Source organism: Gouania willdenowi, chromosome 16 (genome assembly GCF_900634775.1).
Source record: "Gouania willdenowi chromosome 16, fGouWil2.1, whole genome shotgun sequence".
Classification (NCBI taxonomy): domain Eukaryota; kingdom Metazoa; phylum Chordata; class Actinopteri; order Blenniiformes; family Gobiesocidae; genus Gouania; species Gouania willdenowi.
In genome coordinates, this window is record NC_041059.1 from 7488473 (window position 1) to 7504305 (window position 15833).

Here is a 15833-nt window from a genome sequence, read left to right on the forward strand (position 1 = left end):
AGTAAGAGACTTGAGTTACTGTATGTATACATACAAACGTCTCGTGTTTCACATCAGTCATTTACATACAGGTATAGAAATACTGTAAATACAGAAAGAGAGAGAAAAAAATACTATACACAATTTACAGTGGTTCTCAAACTTTATTTGCTCAAGTACCCCTTTCTCTTATTTCTGCATCTAAGTACTCCCTTATGTCCAACTACAACATTTTAGTCAGAATTCTGTGAAAAAACAACTATAGAGCATAATAATAATAATGGACTGAATGAGTGATAAAACACATCAAAAAAATTTCAGGTTGTAAATAAGTGGAATTAAACAGTATTCAGTGGCTTCGGAATATATTTATTTCTATAGTTTTTTTTTTTTTTTTTAATGATTTTTGGTCATCTCACTCATAATGTTGTTTATTTTATTGAATATATTTTTCTCTTATTTTTTTCTTTTTGGTATCATTTAAATGATTTTTTCTCAGCGTGTGTTTTTTTTTTTTGGTGTCAATTGGTTGTTTCTAATGTTATTTTGTATGTTTTTCTGTTATATTTGCACATTTTGTAGTGATCTTGTATATTTTTTCTCATTTAGTCCCTTTGTTGTCGTTTTATGTATGTATTTTTCTCTCTTTGTGTGTGTGTGTGTGTTTGGTGTAATTTTGTGTATTTTGTTGTTCTTTTTATTATTCAGTATATTTTTCTCTTATTTTGTGTGTTGCTGGTAATATTTAGCATGACTATCATTTTTAACTAAAAATAAACATTATAAAAGCTCATATTAATGCTTTCATTTGTTAATTTTCCTCTCTCAAGTACACGTTCCCCTATTTGAGAAACACTGGTGTATATGATATTTTGCCAATGAGAGCAGGTTTCAGGGATGTTATTTTTCATAAATACATCTTTTGTATCAAATTGTATACCATAATCAAGCTTTCCATTCACAAACATGTTATGTATAATGACACATTTTTTCACATAAAAGGAAGTGCAAGGTGAAAGCCTTTGGTTCTGAAAGCAAAGATGATTTATTGCACCTAATGGCCTCAATCGAGTAGCATCTCGTGTTTCACCTAAATGACTATCTGTCTGCTTGGCAATGAGCTGCTTTCACATTGCCACGTTTGTCAGGTCACTTTGGTCAAACATCAGTTTCCACTTTACACTCGTCACCTCAAAGGTTCTCCTGGTAGATTTATTTTGTGTCTTTTCTTTTTTTAAATCCCCCATGTGGTTTTGCATGGATTCTGTTTGGACAAAAACATGAAATTCTCATTATTATTGAGACAGTGTGTTTTTGTTTAACCTCAGTGAAGGCAGCGTCGCCATGCTGACTCACAGATTGAAGATAATGGGTTCAGATACCAACCGTGACCTTTTTAAGTGGAGCTCACACAGTCCAAAAACCTCTGCTTTTATATATTTATTTTATTTATTCCCAGTGCGTATTAATCAGAAGTACTTTATTTATCCCAGGGCCGTGGAAATTACTTGCGTTACAGCCGCTCAAGAAATATTACAAATAAAAAGAATAAACAATAAACAAAAAGAAGGAAGACAGAAAACATCAATAATGAAGTAAAAAAAAAAAAAGCTGTTAATTAAATAAGTGCACACGTTACAGTAGAACAAAAAATAAAATAAGATGAGTCGTAATACAAATATACAAATTTAATACAGATATATACAATGATCAAAGCTGTCAAGTTACAGAGATGTATTGTAGAGTTTGATAATAAGATCAAATAATAACTGGAAACCTAATAGAACCTTCAAACTTGGGTGTCAGCAGAGGTGTAAAGAGTTCTGGTGTATCATACCCAAGTAGAAGTGCTCTTACTTGATTGAAATTGTACTCAAGTACAAGTAAGTCATACGTAAAATACTCAAGTACAAGTAAAAACGTATTCAATTAAATAGTACTCAAAGTAAAAGTTACTTTCACCACGCATGATTATATTTGGTGATAAATGTTGCCACGGTTTCCTTGCATACAGTAAACATCTCATAGATAAAGGAAGAGACAATTGGAACTTAATTTATTTTCCACAAAAGCATCTGTATAAAATAAAAGGTTTGTCAAAATGTACAATTCTTTTCTTAAATAAAATAACAACAATTAATTCCATTCAAAATTTAAAAAAAAAAAAAAAAAAAAAAATCCTCAGATTCTAAGTATAGATACATTTATGATCTGTATAACAGTGCCATGCTAAATGTGTGTAACAACCTAATAGGTAGAAACCACAACCTGAACCCAAGAAAGTGGTAAAATAACCAGCATTCAATGCTGTTTTTGGTGTCGTGCGTTACGTTTAATCTGATTGGTCGGCTATGATGTCCTGCATTTCATTGTTGTCTGGTCATTTTTTTGTTGTTGATCATTTTAAAGCAAAAAAATAAAAAATTACTCAGTCATGATTGGGTGTAGAAATGTAACAGATTAATTATTTTAAAATGTACCTAAGCACAAGTAACATTACTGAATTAGAAGTACCCACTAAAGCAGCTCAATGACAATAACGTGAGTTGACAGTCGAAACATGTCACCTGCCGTGTTTTTCAGCGGCGTCTGCTGATTGCTAAGCAAGACATCAAAGCAATCGACAGACGCCTCTGAGGAAAATTGGCAGTTGAGAGTCGAAACATGTCAGAAAATCAAGGTAAACATCCAGAAAAAATGTTGTTTGAATAAATGAAACCTTAATATCTCATGCTTTATATCGACTATATACAGTATATATGACTATATACTATACTGTATGTCGACTGTAACAACTAGGAGCGACATAACTGAAATAGTCCTGATGACTACATTTTGAATAAAACCAAGTTGTAATTTATTCAAAAGACTATTACTAAAACTTTATCAAAATTTAGCTGTCAAAAGTAACACTGCAAACATTAGACGAGATGGTGAAAAACCTAAAATGTGAATGAAAATGATATAGTTACATTTACGATCACTAATTCTAAGCTACAGACTAATGCTAATGCTTAAGCTAGGCGCCAAAGTTTAGCACTACTAGCAAATCTTTTTGCTATGACGAGCAATTATTTTGGTGCAGGTACAGTGTTATTTTTAACACAGTCTTCCACATTGATGTTGTCCCATGACGTAATATTTTTGTCAAAAGTGTCTAAAACTAGTAAGACGTATTTCTGTTCAGCTCACTCTTGCTTTGAAGGAACAAGCAGCCACTTTTGGTCCCAGGCCCTGTAACGTGGTTCCCCAATGACTTTAACCCAGGGGCCACATAATGTCAATAGTTGCCATGTCAAGGGCCAAAGTGTCTGTTTTTTTTCCATTTGACTTGTAAACATTTTTAGATGTACAGATGTCGTTTCCACCATTATTGTTATCTTATTAATAAGTGTTTTAGTAGAATCACATGTGTAAGTCAGTCTGTGTTGAGAGTCACACACAAGACAAAAAAATTTACTCTCTTGAAATAAAATACGTCAACATCAGCATTTTAATTATTTTATATTACTGGCATGCATAGTGTTGAATCGCCACTTTAGATTTTCTGCTTTAATGACAGCGACAGTTGGCATGCATTTTAAACCTCTTGGTTTAACATTGGCATGGACCGGTAAAATAAAGCCAAACTGATCAGTCCTGTCCGATTTAAACCTTGCGCTTCTTGGCAAATTTGGCGATTCTGTTCGTTGTTCAGCGAATTACTCCTGAGGGGTATTCCATAAAGTGGGTTATGGTCAAACTCTGAGTACGTTCGGGCTCAAGTGAGGGAAAGTCTGAGTATCCCATTCCTAAATGCTTACTTCATACTTTACCTGTACATTATATAGATACTGAACATGACGCACTGATGTATCACTGTATAGTCTGATGGCTGTCTTAATGGATATAAAATTGTGCAGAAAAATACTTTAAATAAATTATTTAGTTTAATTAAGAAATTATTATTATTTTTTCCCATCAAATGTACTTTTTTGACACTAGGTTGGATTCAAATAAGTTTTACTTCATCCCACTCCATTTCAGGCATTTATGTTTTATTTTTGTATCTTGTTTAATAAGCCAGATACAGACTTGATTTGTACCGATTGTATCTCATTTTTTGTACTACTTTTTTGTTGTGTCTGTTTTATTGCCTCGCTCGAAATACATGAATAAAAAATTAAGTTTATTGGTAATACTCTGGACACATTTTACAACTACTCTTTAAATTCATTTATACTATAAAGATCTTAAATGTTTTGGTGGAAACATTCAAAGAATAGATCATTCCTATGATATATAGGGGTACAAATAGCAGTAAATTGTGTTTCAATGTCAGAAAGAAATTTCTCAGTCCCTGGATCTAAAAAGTTTGATTAATATGAAATAACACACTGAACGCCTTATCCAACACGTTCATACATTACATGTTTGATGTTCCGGTACCTCATCAGTACACAACCGACCTAGCCTTACTCATCACTTTGACCGCCCCTTGCTCTATATGAACCGCCCCCTTACCGCTGCCTCTTATAACAGCACATTATTCTCCAAACGTCCTCGAAGAGCCACAATTTTACTTCAACTGACATTTTCAATTTGTTTTGGGAATGGGCTGAGCTTTTTAGAATGAACACACAAAGCCCACATATTTACATAGACACATGACTACCTGTACATGTAGAAAACCAAATACCCAAATACACCTATAAAATCATCTCAAAGTCAGTATTCCACCAATCATCATCACCAAATGTCTCAGGCCTCCAAGAAAAGACAGAGTAACCATCCATTAAACTTCTTTCTTTTCATAAATACACAAACTGAACAGTGTTTTAACTCCATTTAACATTACACTCTTTTAAACATATGTTCCCTTCAAACAAAAACATTTATTATAAATGAACAAAACATAATCTACTCTTCCATGAAGAAACTGAAAAGACAATGCAGGATCACTTAATATCCATCGCAATCAACCAAAATCATAATAATTGCTGCTAAATCCACAAGGAATAGCTACTTTGTATGCCTAATTAGGCTAAATAACAAAACCCCCCTAAAGTGCTGTTTTCAACAATAACGTGTATCCCATTCCTAAATGCGAGGTATCTTCTTCTTTGAGTATGTTGGGAGATTGGGAGAGTGGTCAAGTGTACGGTGTGCGATGAGGTCAAATTATCACACTTTTGACCCAAAATACTAGTGGCACGATAAAATAAGAGAATTTTAATAGAAAATAAACTATAATTTTGATATATTGACATGTATGGTCTAATTGTTGTTATAAATTCAAATTCAGAGCTGGGATTGGGCCTGGTATCAGTGGATACAGCAGGTCTGGTCCTCCTGAGTCTAAAAATGTGCCTCTCTTAGTGGTACAGTCTGAAATGAGCCAGCTGGAGGCGCAGAACACACTTTTTGGAAATGGCCGAGTGCTAGCCGTTTTTGAGAAATTTCACTGATTTTCAAAGACCCACAGAATATTTTGTACTATGACTATCTGAAATCTGACACCAGATTCTGAAAGATTGAAGCCTCTACTTTCATCAATTGTTTCTGTCTTGTTTCGTTATCCCGTAATCAGCCGTTGAATAGAGCAAGTTTTACACAAATCTTCAGTTTCAGAGCAAAAAGCTGAGAAAACAGCCTTTTTCTAAAAAAACCCTGTCAGTGACTTTAAAGCTTTTTTTTTTCTGCTTTAGTGACAACTCTAACATCTGAACATTGTTTCCTTATATAAAAATAATACAAATTATTATTCTGCTATCTGGGTCAGAGTTGAACAGATTTCTTACTGTATTTTGGCCGTCCTCCAAGTCTCTCCCTCGTCATTCTCCCAACACGCAACTTCCTCCTCCTCCCAGACATGCCGAGTGTCACTGCTTGCCCCGTGTTTATTTTTTATCGTTTTATCTCCCCATCGCCACACTCTCCAATAGTCCACTTAGTTCCACACATGCTCTGGTCGAGTGTGAGCTGCTGTGAACTTCAGCATCAACTCTCGTAGCACTATTTTCTGTCTCGTAAACTCCTTTCCTCTCCCTCTAAGCTCTGACCATCACGGGTGATCTCTCATCCAAAGGTGCGCTGCTACCACCTACATGTCACCTATTATTTTAAATCAGGGGGGCTTTCGCCTTTATTGGTCATATATGTTGTTACATATATGAAATTTGTCCTGTATTTTAACCCATCCCTGAGGAGCAGTCGGCAGCCATTTGCAGCGCAGTTAGGGGTTAAGGGACTTACTCAACATTCCACAGTGATGGCGCAGGTGAGATTTGAACCAGCAACCCTCTGATTACAAGCCCAGCATCCTTAACCACTGCACTGGTATCTGCCAGGGTGTATTCTAGTAATCTCCGTGATAAAACGCAAATGACGAGTTTTCTCGCCAATGGCACTGAGCGTTTGGATTTAAAATGACAAATTATCTTGTCAATGGCACTAAGTGTGTGAACATGGATGGGGGCAAGCCACACCTCTATGCTCCCAGTGTGTGTAGCGAACTGAGTCTCCCGGCCTGATCAGTTGTTTTTAACGCATCACACGAGGAAGCAAGTGACAACATTTAGTCTTGAAGTCATTATGAATAAAGAAGACAGGACGAACACATTTGATCCTCACACTTTTTCCATGTAATGATGACAGTTGGTGAAGTATTGTCACTGGGTCAGTGGGGGCCAGATATAAGGCTTCCGTGGGCCGGATCTGGTTGGTCTATTTGGGGTTGGCTGCTAAAAGTAACAAGTTCATACTTTCTTTTCCATTAAACTTTTAACTATTGTTCTTGACAAAATCATTTCAGTTGTTGCACTCTCCTTTCCAGCTCTTGAAGTTGTTGATAGTTGATATAAAATGTTTGTTATAATATTAAAACTTACTGGCTTATGAAAGAGTTCTCCTCAAGGTTCACTGCTTTTTATTGTTAATCATGGCAGATCGTGACAGATATTCTATGAAGTGTCTTTGAACAAGTTTTCCATTGTGAACTCGAGCTCGTATTAAAGTAAAACTGGAATGTGAAGTCATCAGGCAGAAAATATGAACACGTAAAGAAGCAACATCACAAAAGTCATTAGAATTGATGAAATAAATATCTACGTTTTTATTAGATTTGGTTTATAAAATATTTATCCAACCTCTTCTGTATTTCTGTTATGCTTCAAAGGTTCCAAAAGAATGAAGGTGACCTTTGGTATTAAATCTGTGCCAGCAGTAAAATAGAGATGTCATTTAATGAAGCAGCTATACTTCTTAAAGCATTTTGTAAAAGCTTCTCAGGCTTTTCTTCTTTGTCTGCTGATGTTTTCAGGTGAAACATGAGGCTGCAAAATGACCTAAAAGTGTGTTTATTGGTTGAAAACCACATAAACACTGATATTTTAAAAGTGCAACAAGAAACAATTCTTACTGGCAAACTGTTTTGTAAGATAAAGCCACCGTACAAAGGGCTCGAAGTGTGAAATTAAAATAAGTTGAACTTTAACATTGAGATTTAACATTTAGATTATATTTTTACGAGAATAGTAAATATTACAAATATTGCAGTAAATCTGATTGAAAGTAACATAAAAGAATAAAATTAAAAAAAAATTACACGTTTTTTTACGCTTTTTTTTTTTTTTTTTTGCTAAATGTTGCAAATAGTTACTGTTTATTATGTGGGGCGCCTATTGTAAAGTAGCATGCGCAAATTCACAATAGGAAAAAAAACCATTCAGAATAATTTTCTCTGCAAAAAAAAAAACCCACAAAATGTTTTCCTACTTAATGTGTACATTTAAATATCACGTATTGTATCCCATGGCAACATGTTTTATAAAAATGTATATCACATTTATTATTTTACCCCCATTTGTGTCACGATTTGTTTTTAACAGGTAATGGGAGGGGGGTCTCGTTGACCCCGCCCCTATATTCCCTGCAGCCAATAGTGAAGCAGTATTTCTCACATGTCACCAGCTGTTCCGTTCTTCTTCTTCTTCTTCTCTCTAATAAAACCAGTCTCCACATCTGCACCAGAGCTCATCTGTGTGACGTCCAGCTGCGACCTGCAACACATCCTGGAGCCGGTGTATGGGAGCCCCTCCAGCCTCTAGGTCAAGCGTCGGTCGGCGGTCGGTCGGTGGCCGGTCAGTGATGGAACTCTACGGACTGACAGCAGCTCTGACTCCCGCTGGATCCTCCTGAGAGCGCACGGTGAGCGCGTAAGTAAAACCTCATTAAAAGGACCGCGAAACACTCCTGTTGACTTGAATGAGAGGAAAATGTATCAAATAAAACTGGAACAATTTGATTAATATTTGTGAAAACTAGTAGATTATTCTGTTAATGCAATACTGAGGATTTTATTTAAATTTTTTTTTTAATTTCCTTAAGAATTAAAATGTGTCTTATTCCAGCCAGTAAAAAAAAATAATTAATAATAATAATAATTGCATATCTTAATTCATAATTATCAGATACTAAGTCATAACTATACTAATTATAACTTATTATCTCAATATAAGTACTATTATACTAATTATGACTTAGTATCTCATTACAATAACATCCAGCACTTGGACTGTGGTTCACACTATTGTTCTCTGTTTGAGTAACATCACTTGATAAAGCCTTTTCTAACATTCCACACTACAAAATAAGTCATAAAAGTATGTATGATTCATGCTGATATTGTAGGACAAACAAATTAGAAAATAAAAACAATAATAGTAATAAAATAAAACAACAAAAAAATAAAATAAAATATAAAAGCAACAGCAGAAAAACAACACAACAACAAATGTGCAAATGACGATACATTAAAGTAAAGAGATGACCATCTGACGGAATGAATGTGAGAATTTATTAATTAATGATGGCTTACTTGTATTTTAGTAAGAATATTTGTGAGATTAAATGCAGGGAGTTTACAGACTGTAATTCTTGTTGTTGATTTCCCACCAAAATTCCTCCCCTATAGTCTTTAGTGGATAACGTACACTTTGGTATGAATGCTGGTGATGGAAGGATGTACTTATTATAGTTACTAAGGAAAATTCATGATTAATAATTGGCCTACATGTTGTATGCATTTTACCTAACAGTACAGATATGATTTTCTTATTCTAGTTAAAGGGCTCATGTTAAACTAAATCCACTTTTCTGTGCTTTAAACATGATAAAGTGCTATTAGGGCTTCATACACATGCCCAAAGTGTTTTTTTCATTGATTCTCTCAATCGTTAGAGGGTGATTTACGCCTTTCTTACTGCAGGGTGAGCCCAAAAACCTCGCTCCAATTTGATGACGCGTTCCCACTTTGATGACGAATTTGACGCAGCACTGAGCTGGAGAAGCCGCGCCTCCAGGAAGCTCTCTGCCGTGATTGACAAATCACAAAGGTGAGCATTTCAGCGTCCTTCGCACAGTGCTATGTATGTATTTTCTACAGTCTATGTATGTACTGGCGAATGCCCCGCCCCCAACGCTCTGTCTCGTGTTTATAAAGCAGCATGAGCTCGTCTACGGAGTGGGTGGGAGGAGGAAGTCAGTGTCCCATATATAGACACGCCCACTCATGAATAATTAATAATTAATTTAATTAATCTAGGGGTAAAACTAGGGGAATATAGCATCTCTAATGTAATTTAGTACCTGTTGCTCTATTTATTGTAATATTGGTTTGCTTGCCCACTTTAGCCTTGATGTTCTGATGCTTCCCTGGAAAGAAAATAAATTACAATTTAATTCTTCTCCTAATGTTCCCATTTTTGTCCGTATTTATGTTTCATCATGGTGTCCCTGCTCAGCTGAGGACAGTGCGATCCACGGATCGTAGTGTGAGATATTTGAGTTTTATACAGGCAACAGGTGTCTGAAGGCTGTTACTCTGGTTGTGTCTAGTGGTAATATGCCATCTGTGTTCAGTGACAGCCAGGTGAGAGAATTATTCCTTTGTGGATTTTTTTTTACTCCACAAAGCACAGAAGCACTTTTACGTCAACACTTAATGTGTCATGTGTTTAATCTCTGTCTTAAATCCTTGTCCTGCAAATGCTGCCATGTTTCACTTTGATGCCAAACATGCCAAATGGCTTTGTAGATTAAAACCGGTAATGGTTGGTTTGGAGCATCTGCACCTGTTACTTAGTGGGACTCAGATTGATGTTGTAATTTCACCTGTAGACCCACTGATTGCCAAGTTTGTTCAGAACAGGAGATTAAAAGGAAAATATTTATCACGTGTATTCAGGGTGAATGTAATGTAAAGGTTTCATTTATTCAGACAACAGTTTCCTTGACTTCTGCGTAATAATTCCAGCGACTTATTTTTGTCTTCTTATTATGTTAAGGTTTCATTTATTCAGACAACTGTTTTTCAGGAAATTTACTGTGATTTCCTGACATGTTTCGACTCTCAACTGCCAGTCTTTTTCAGAGGCGTTTGCTGATCGCTTTGATGTTTCCTAATTCCAGCTAGTTCTTTTTATCTTTTTTTTTCAAAAAATATGTAAAGGTTTCATTTATTTAGACAACTGTTTTTCAGGAAATGTACTTTGATCTCCTGACATGTTTCGACTGTCGACTGCCAGTCTTAACAATAATATTATTGATAATAATAATGATGCATTGGATTGATATAACACTTTTTTTTGGACACTCAAAGCGTTTTACATGGCATTATTCTTTACCAAAAAACTAAATTGAGGCTTTTATAAATCTCACTAGTAGATTTATTAGTGCAAATGAGTTTTAAATGGAGATTTAATAATGATTGCTTGTCTTAAGTCAAATATTCCTCTGCAGGGATGTAAAAGAAAGATGTATTGTCTTCCTTCCATTCCTTAGTTTCCTTTCAGTAAAACCCAAAGCCATGAAATTAAAATAATGTGTCACGATTGCCTGCCATAAAACAATAGGCTTAATGTTACGATTAGTTGCTCAACTTTTGTTTAACGTCAATAAAAGTTGCTTGTTTTCTATCCATATTCTGTATGATTGAGATATTGCCTTTCTGCTCTCTGAAAACATGTAGAAAATGATGTTGGATCGAAGTCTTCTGGGACTGATTTGAAGTCAGGAGTTTTAGGTGGTTGGTATTTTAACATTTTCTGATTTTATGTAATTTGAAGAGCTGCTTCTACAGCAGAGCCAAATGTCTACGATAGATCAGCTCCCCTGGCTGAGACTCATTACTGCCTCCAAGGAAAGAAATGAAAGATTTATTAGAAGCCTTAGTAAAGCTGAGAGAAAAATGGAAGGTTTCACATTCATCTCCTCTCGTGCCTTATTAGAAAATATATTTACCAATTTTTAAACAAGGATTTAACAAAACCTGTCAAAATCTGCAAAATAATGCTTGATACATTTGATAAATATAAATTATGGTATAGTAAGGAGTTAAATAAGCAAATGAATTCCTGCATTACTGATGGAACAGCCTGTTTTAGTTATCCTGATGTTTCCTGTCGTCAGGAAAATCCTGTCATCAACACTTAATAATTAGGTCTGGGCGATGTATGGTGATTTCTCTTTTAGGCGTTATAGAAAATGACAATTACACCTATGGTGATATGTTCTTATTTCAAAGCTACTGCTCTGTTAATCTCTCTCACAAGGCGTTGCAGCAACTTGTATTACTCCCTCTACGGAGGAAAGACACCTAATTGAAAAACCCCAGAGATGCAACGGAAGAAGACAGAACCCTAAATAGAAAAGATTGTGTCCCTTTCTAACTGCTACTTTTCTCAATTAGCTTGTAATGAATGAAATAGTTTTTTTTTTATTTTACATGCAAAATGGCAATTAAAATGGTACCAATGCCACTTTTGAAGGTGTTTTAGAATTATTTGGTAGTTTAAAGCAGTGGTTCTCAAACTGGGGTCCTCAAGCCATAGCTCAGGGGGGTCCATAAAATAATAAAAAAGCACAATAATGAATGTAATATCGTTACAAAAGCCACATATGGGGACCAGTGCACCAATAAAACAAACATACTTTACCTGTACATTATATAGATACTGAACATGAAGCACTGATGTATCACTGTATAGTCTGATGGCTGTCTTAATGGATATAAAATTGTGCAGAAAAATACTTTAAAAAAATAAATAAATAAATTATTTAGTTTCATTAAGAAATGATTATTGTTTTTTCCCATCAAATGTACTTTTTTGACACTAGGTTGGATTCAAATAAGTTTTACTTCATCCCACTCCATTTCAGCATTTATGTTTTATTTTTGTATCTTGTTTAATAAGCCAGATACAGACTTGATTTGTACCGATTGTATCTCATTTTTTGTACTACTTTTTTGTTGTGTCTGTTTTATTGCCTCGCTCGAAATACATGAATAAAAAATTGAGTTTATTGGTAATACTCTGGACACATTTTACAACTACTCTTTAAATTAATTTATACTATAAAGATCTTAAATGTTTTGGTGGAAACATTCAAAGAATAGATCATTCCTATGATATATAGGGGTACAAATAGCAGTAAATTGTGTTTCAATGTCAGAAAGAAATTTTTCAGTCCCTGGATCTAAAAAGTTTGATTAATATGAAATAACACACTGAACACCTTATCCAACACGTACATACATTACATGTTTGATGTTCCGGTACCTCATCAGTACACAACCGACTCAGCCTTACTCATCACTTTGACCGCCCCTTGCTCTATATGAACCGCCCCCTTACCGCTGCCTCTTATAACAGCACATTATTCTCCAAACGTCCTCGAAGAGCCACAATTTTACTTCAACTGACATTTTCAATTTGTTTTGGGAATGGGCTGAGCTTTTTAGAATGAACACACAAAGCCCACATATTTACATAGACACATGACTACCTCTACATGTAGAAAACCAAATACCCAAATACACCTATAAAATCATCACAAAGTCAGTCCACTAATCGTCATCACCAAATGTCTCAGACCTCCAAGAAAAGACAGAGTAACCATCCATTAAACTTCTTTCTTTTCATAAATACACAAACTGAACAGTGTTTTAACTCCATTTAACATTACCCTCTTTTAAACATATGTTCCCTTCAAACAAAAACATTTATTATAAATGAACAAAACATAATCTACTCTTCCATGAAGAAACTGAAAAAACAATGCAGGATGACTTAATATCCATCGCATATCACATATGCTGCTAAATCCACAAGGAATAGCTACTTTGTATGCCTAATTAGGCTAAATAACAAAACCCCCTAAAGTGCTGTTTTCAACAATAGCAATTACATCAATTCCAATGTTAATGCAGGAAGAAGATTTTTTATACACAAATTCACGTTCTACAAGCTCTCACATCACAATTTACAAGCTTTCACATTTTGCAACATATCTACCTTCATACTAAGATACGGCCATGGATGCTCGGATGGAGTTTCTTTTGTTCTTTTAAGGGACAATCTCTGTCGAGCGATTGTCCAAATAACGCTATTGACTAGCGATGTAGCGATTCACTCAACTCCCGATACGATTCGATTCACGATACTGGGTTCCCGATACGATTCGATTCACGATTTATTTTACAAAATGGGACTGTAGACAAATGATGACTGAAAAATATTGCTTTATTTTTTTGGGGAAAAAAAAAAACTAGAAAATACTGTCATATTTTCCTTTTTTTTTTCATTGTCAAAAGAATCCCTTGATAAACTGTTCAAAATAATGCAGTTTAACTAAAAATAAATCTTGAATGAAATAATTAAAGGAATAATACAAATGAAGAAGAAGCCTATTAATTTAAATTCTGGTTCTATGGTAAACAATGCAAAACTGCATAATAGTTCTTTTTCTTTTTAAAAGTGCAACTGAATTTTTTTTTTGTGTCTTAACAATTGGACTTAAAAAACAAACAGTCATTTCACTGTATTTACATCAGATATTTGTTTTGACCAGCAGAGGGCGCTGGTAACCCAGTGGTCGGTTGGCATGCAGATATTCTTGCAGTGAAGAAGAGATGCTATGCACTAGCATACAGAGCTAATAGAAAAACGTGACTTTTACAGATATTCACGTAATATTAGAGATATTATTTCGGTGCTAAAGGGGTAAGGAATCATTTATGAACATGTTTAAGAGTAGAAGGCGGCCAGAAAGAAAGTAGTAGCAGATTCGCTCTGCTGGCTACACCTACAAAAGAAGGATAAATATATTACTGCGATTCAATTTTGAGTATCGATGTGAACCGTGATACCTGTGAATCGGTTTTTAACTGCCTTACCATTAATCGTTACACCCCTAATATTGACACAACTTGCCTCTATCTTATTTTCTGAACCCATTTGAGGATCTACACAAATCTTTTTTGTATTAGAACCGAAGGAATGAGGTAAACTTATGAGCTGACAGGAGAGAAAAAATTGCAAGTAATAAGGGCATCCATGGAATTTTAAATGTAGTGGAGTGAAAGTAATACATTTGTATCCCAAAAAACAATACTCAAGTACTATTAAATACAGTAGTTAAGGATTTACTTTACTGTCCACCGCTGGATCATGCTATATTGAAATGTAAAAGAAGAAAACAACCTGAACAAGAATCGCATCACAGGATTTTTTTTCTTTTACTGTAACAGGTTTTGTTTAAAATCAAGAAGCCAGTGTTACCTCCAGAAACAGAGGTCAAATATAAAGACATACTGGAATAACATAAAAATGCATGAGGAGAGAGACTTATGATGCTTTTGTTTCTTCAAGCAGAAGTTTAACCTCAAAGGTTGATAAAGTTGTGTGGATAAAAGTCTCTTGATGTACTGTATGTGCCTGCAGAGCTACTTTTAGAAGTGGAAAAATACAAATATGAGAAGAGAGGAATCCAAACAGTTTAGAGAGGAGAACAAATCACTTTTTAAGGTTTATCCCTCAAACAAAACACAAACAAACAATAAAATAGCCCAGACCTCCTGCTTGTCATTGTTTTCACGATAAAATAAAATAATTCAGTTGCTTTTTGTTGATCATGTTTTATTACAGATAGAGCCCTCTGTCATTGCACTCCATTAACATGTGTATTTCTTCAGTTTAGCGTGTAGTGCTCAGTGGCAGTGCTGGCCTAACGGTTGAGGAAGTGGACTCTGGAACTGGAGGGTTGCTGGTTGCTGGAGGCTCTGAAGCCTCAAGGGAGCTCAAACCGGAGTTTTCCTTGTGTCGGTCAGAAACCTGGATAAGTCAGGAAGGACATCCAACTTAAAAACCTTTGCCAAATAACCACGCGAATAAACTCTGAAAGGGAACAGCCAAAGAGAAATCATCAGTGCGTAGATGTGGCAAAGTGTTACAGTACCGTCAGTAACTATAGTATGAGGGGAATGCGTCACTTTCTTTCTCTATTTTGTTGCTGTGACATACAAGGACATAAAAAAAACTGTGGAACTTTTTAAGGCGCTGCAATGGACGGGACTACTGGCCATTGAGATCAGCACACGATCAGGACACGATAAGGCGGGTCAGAAGTTGAATGAATGAATGAAGGACAGGATTTGTGAGTGAAAAAAAACATGAATTAATCATCAACGGTCATAATTTTTTATTCCCTCATGCCATCATGGCAGATACCTTCAATTTTATACAAAGAAAAAGGAAAGAAGGTGAGGTGCCAATGGAAAAGTGCCATTAATGTTTGTCTTATGCTAGTTCAGACTGCAAGAAAATATTCTTTTTTCCCATATGCGACCTGTCTCTGTTAAAGACACAGCTCAAATGTTATTTTATTTTCAAGATCCGACCTATATGTATTCCCATATCTGATATGTATCGGCTATTTTGCAATGCAACAGCTGGCCAGGTCGCATTTATCTGACCTTTACATATTGAAATGCAATAAACGTCAAAATTCCGCATCCCAGGAGCAGCAGCGGGAAA

At 35.2% G+C, this 15833-nt stretch overlaps 1 protein-coding gene across 1 annotated transcript in view; it reads left to right on the forward strand.

Annotated features, from left to right (window-relative positions):
* The first annotated feature begins 7973 nt into the window (after nucleotides 1–7973).
* The window catches only part of drd2l (dopamine receptor D2 like), a 33844-nt gene continuing 25984 nt past the window's right edge, over nucleotides 7974–15833 (forward strand). The window contains exon 1 of the mRNA XM_028469869.1: nucleotides 7974–8174. The gene's annotated coding sequence lies outside the window, so the exon portion shown is untranslated. The remainder of the gene's footprint in view (nucleotides 8175–15833) is intronic.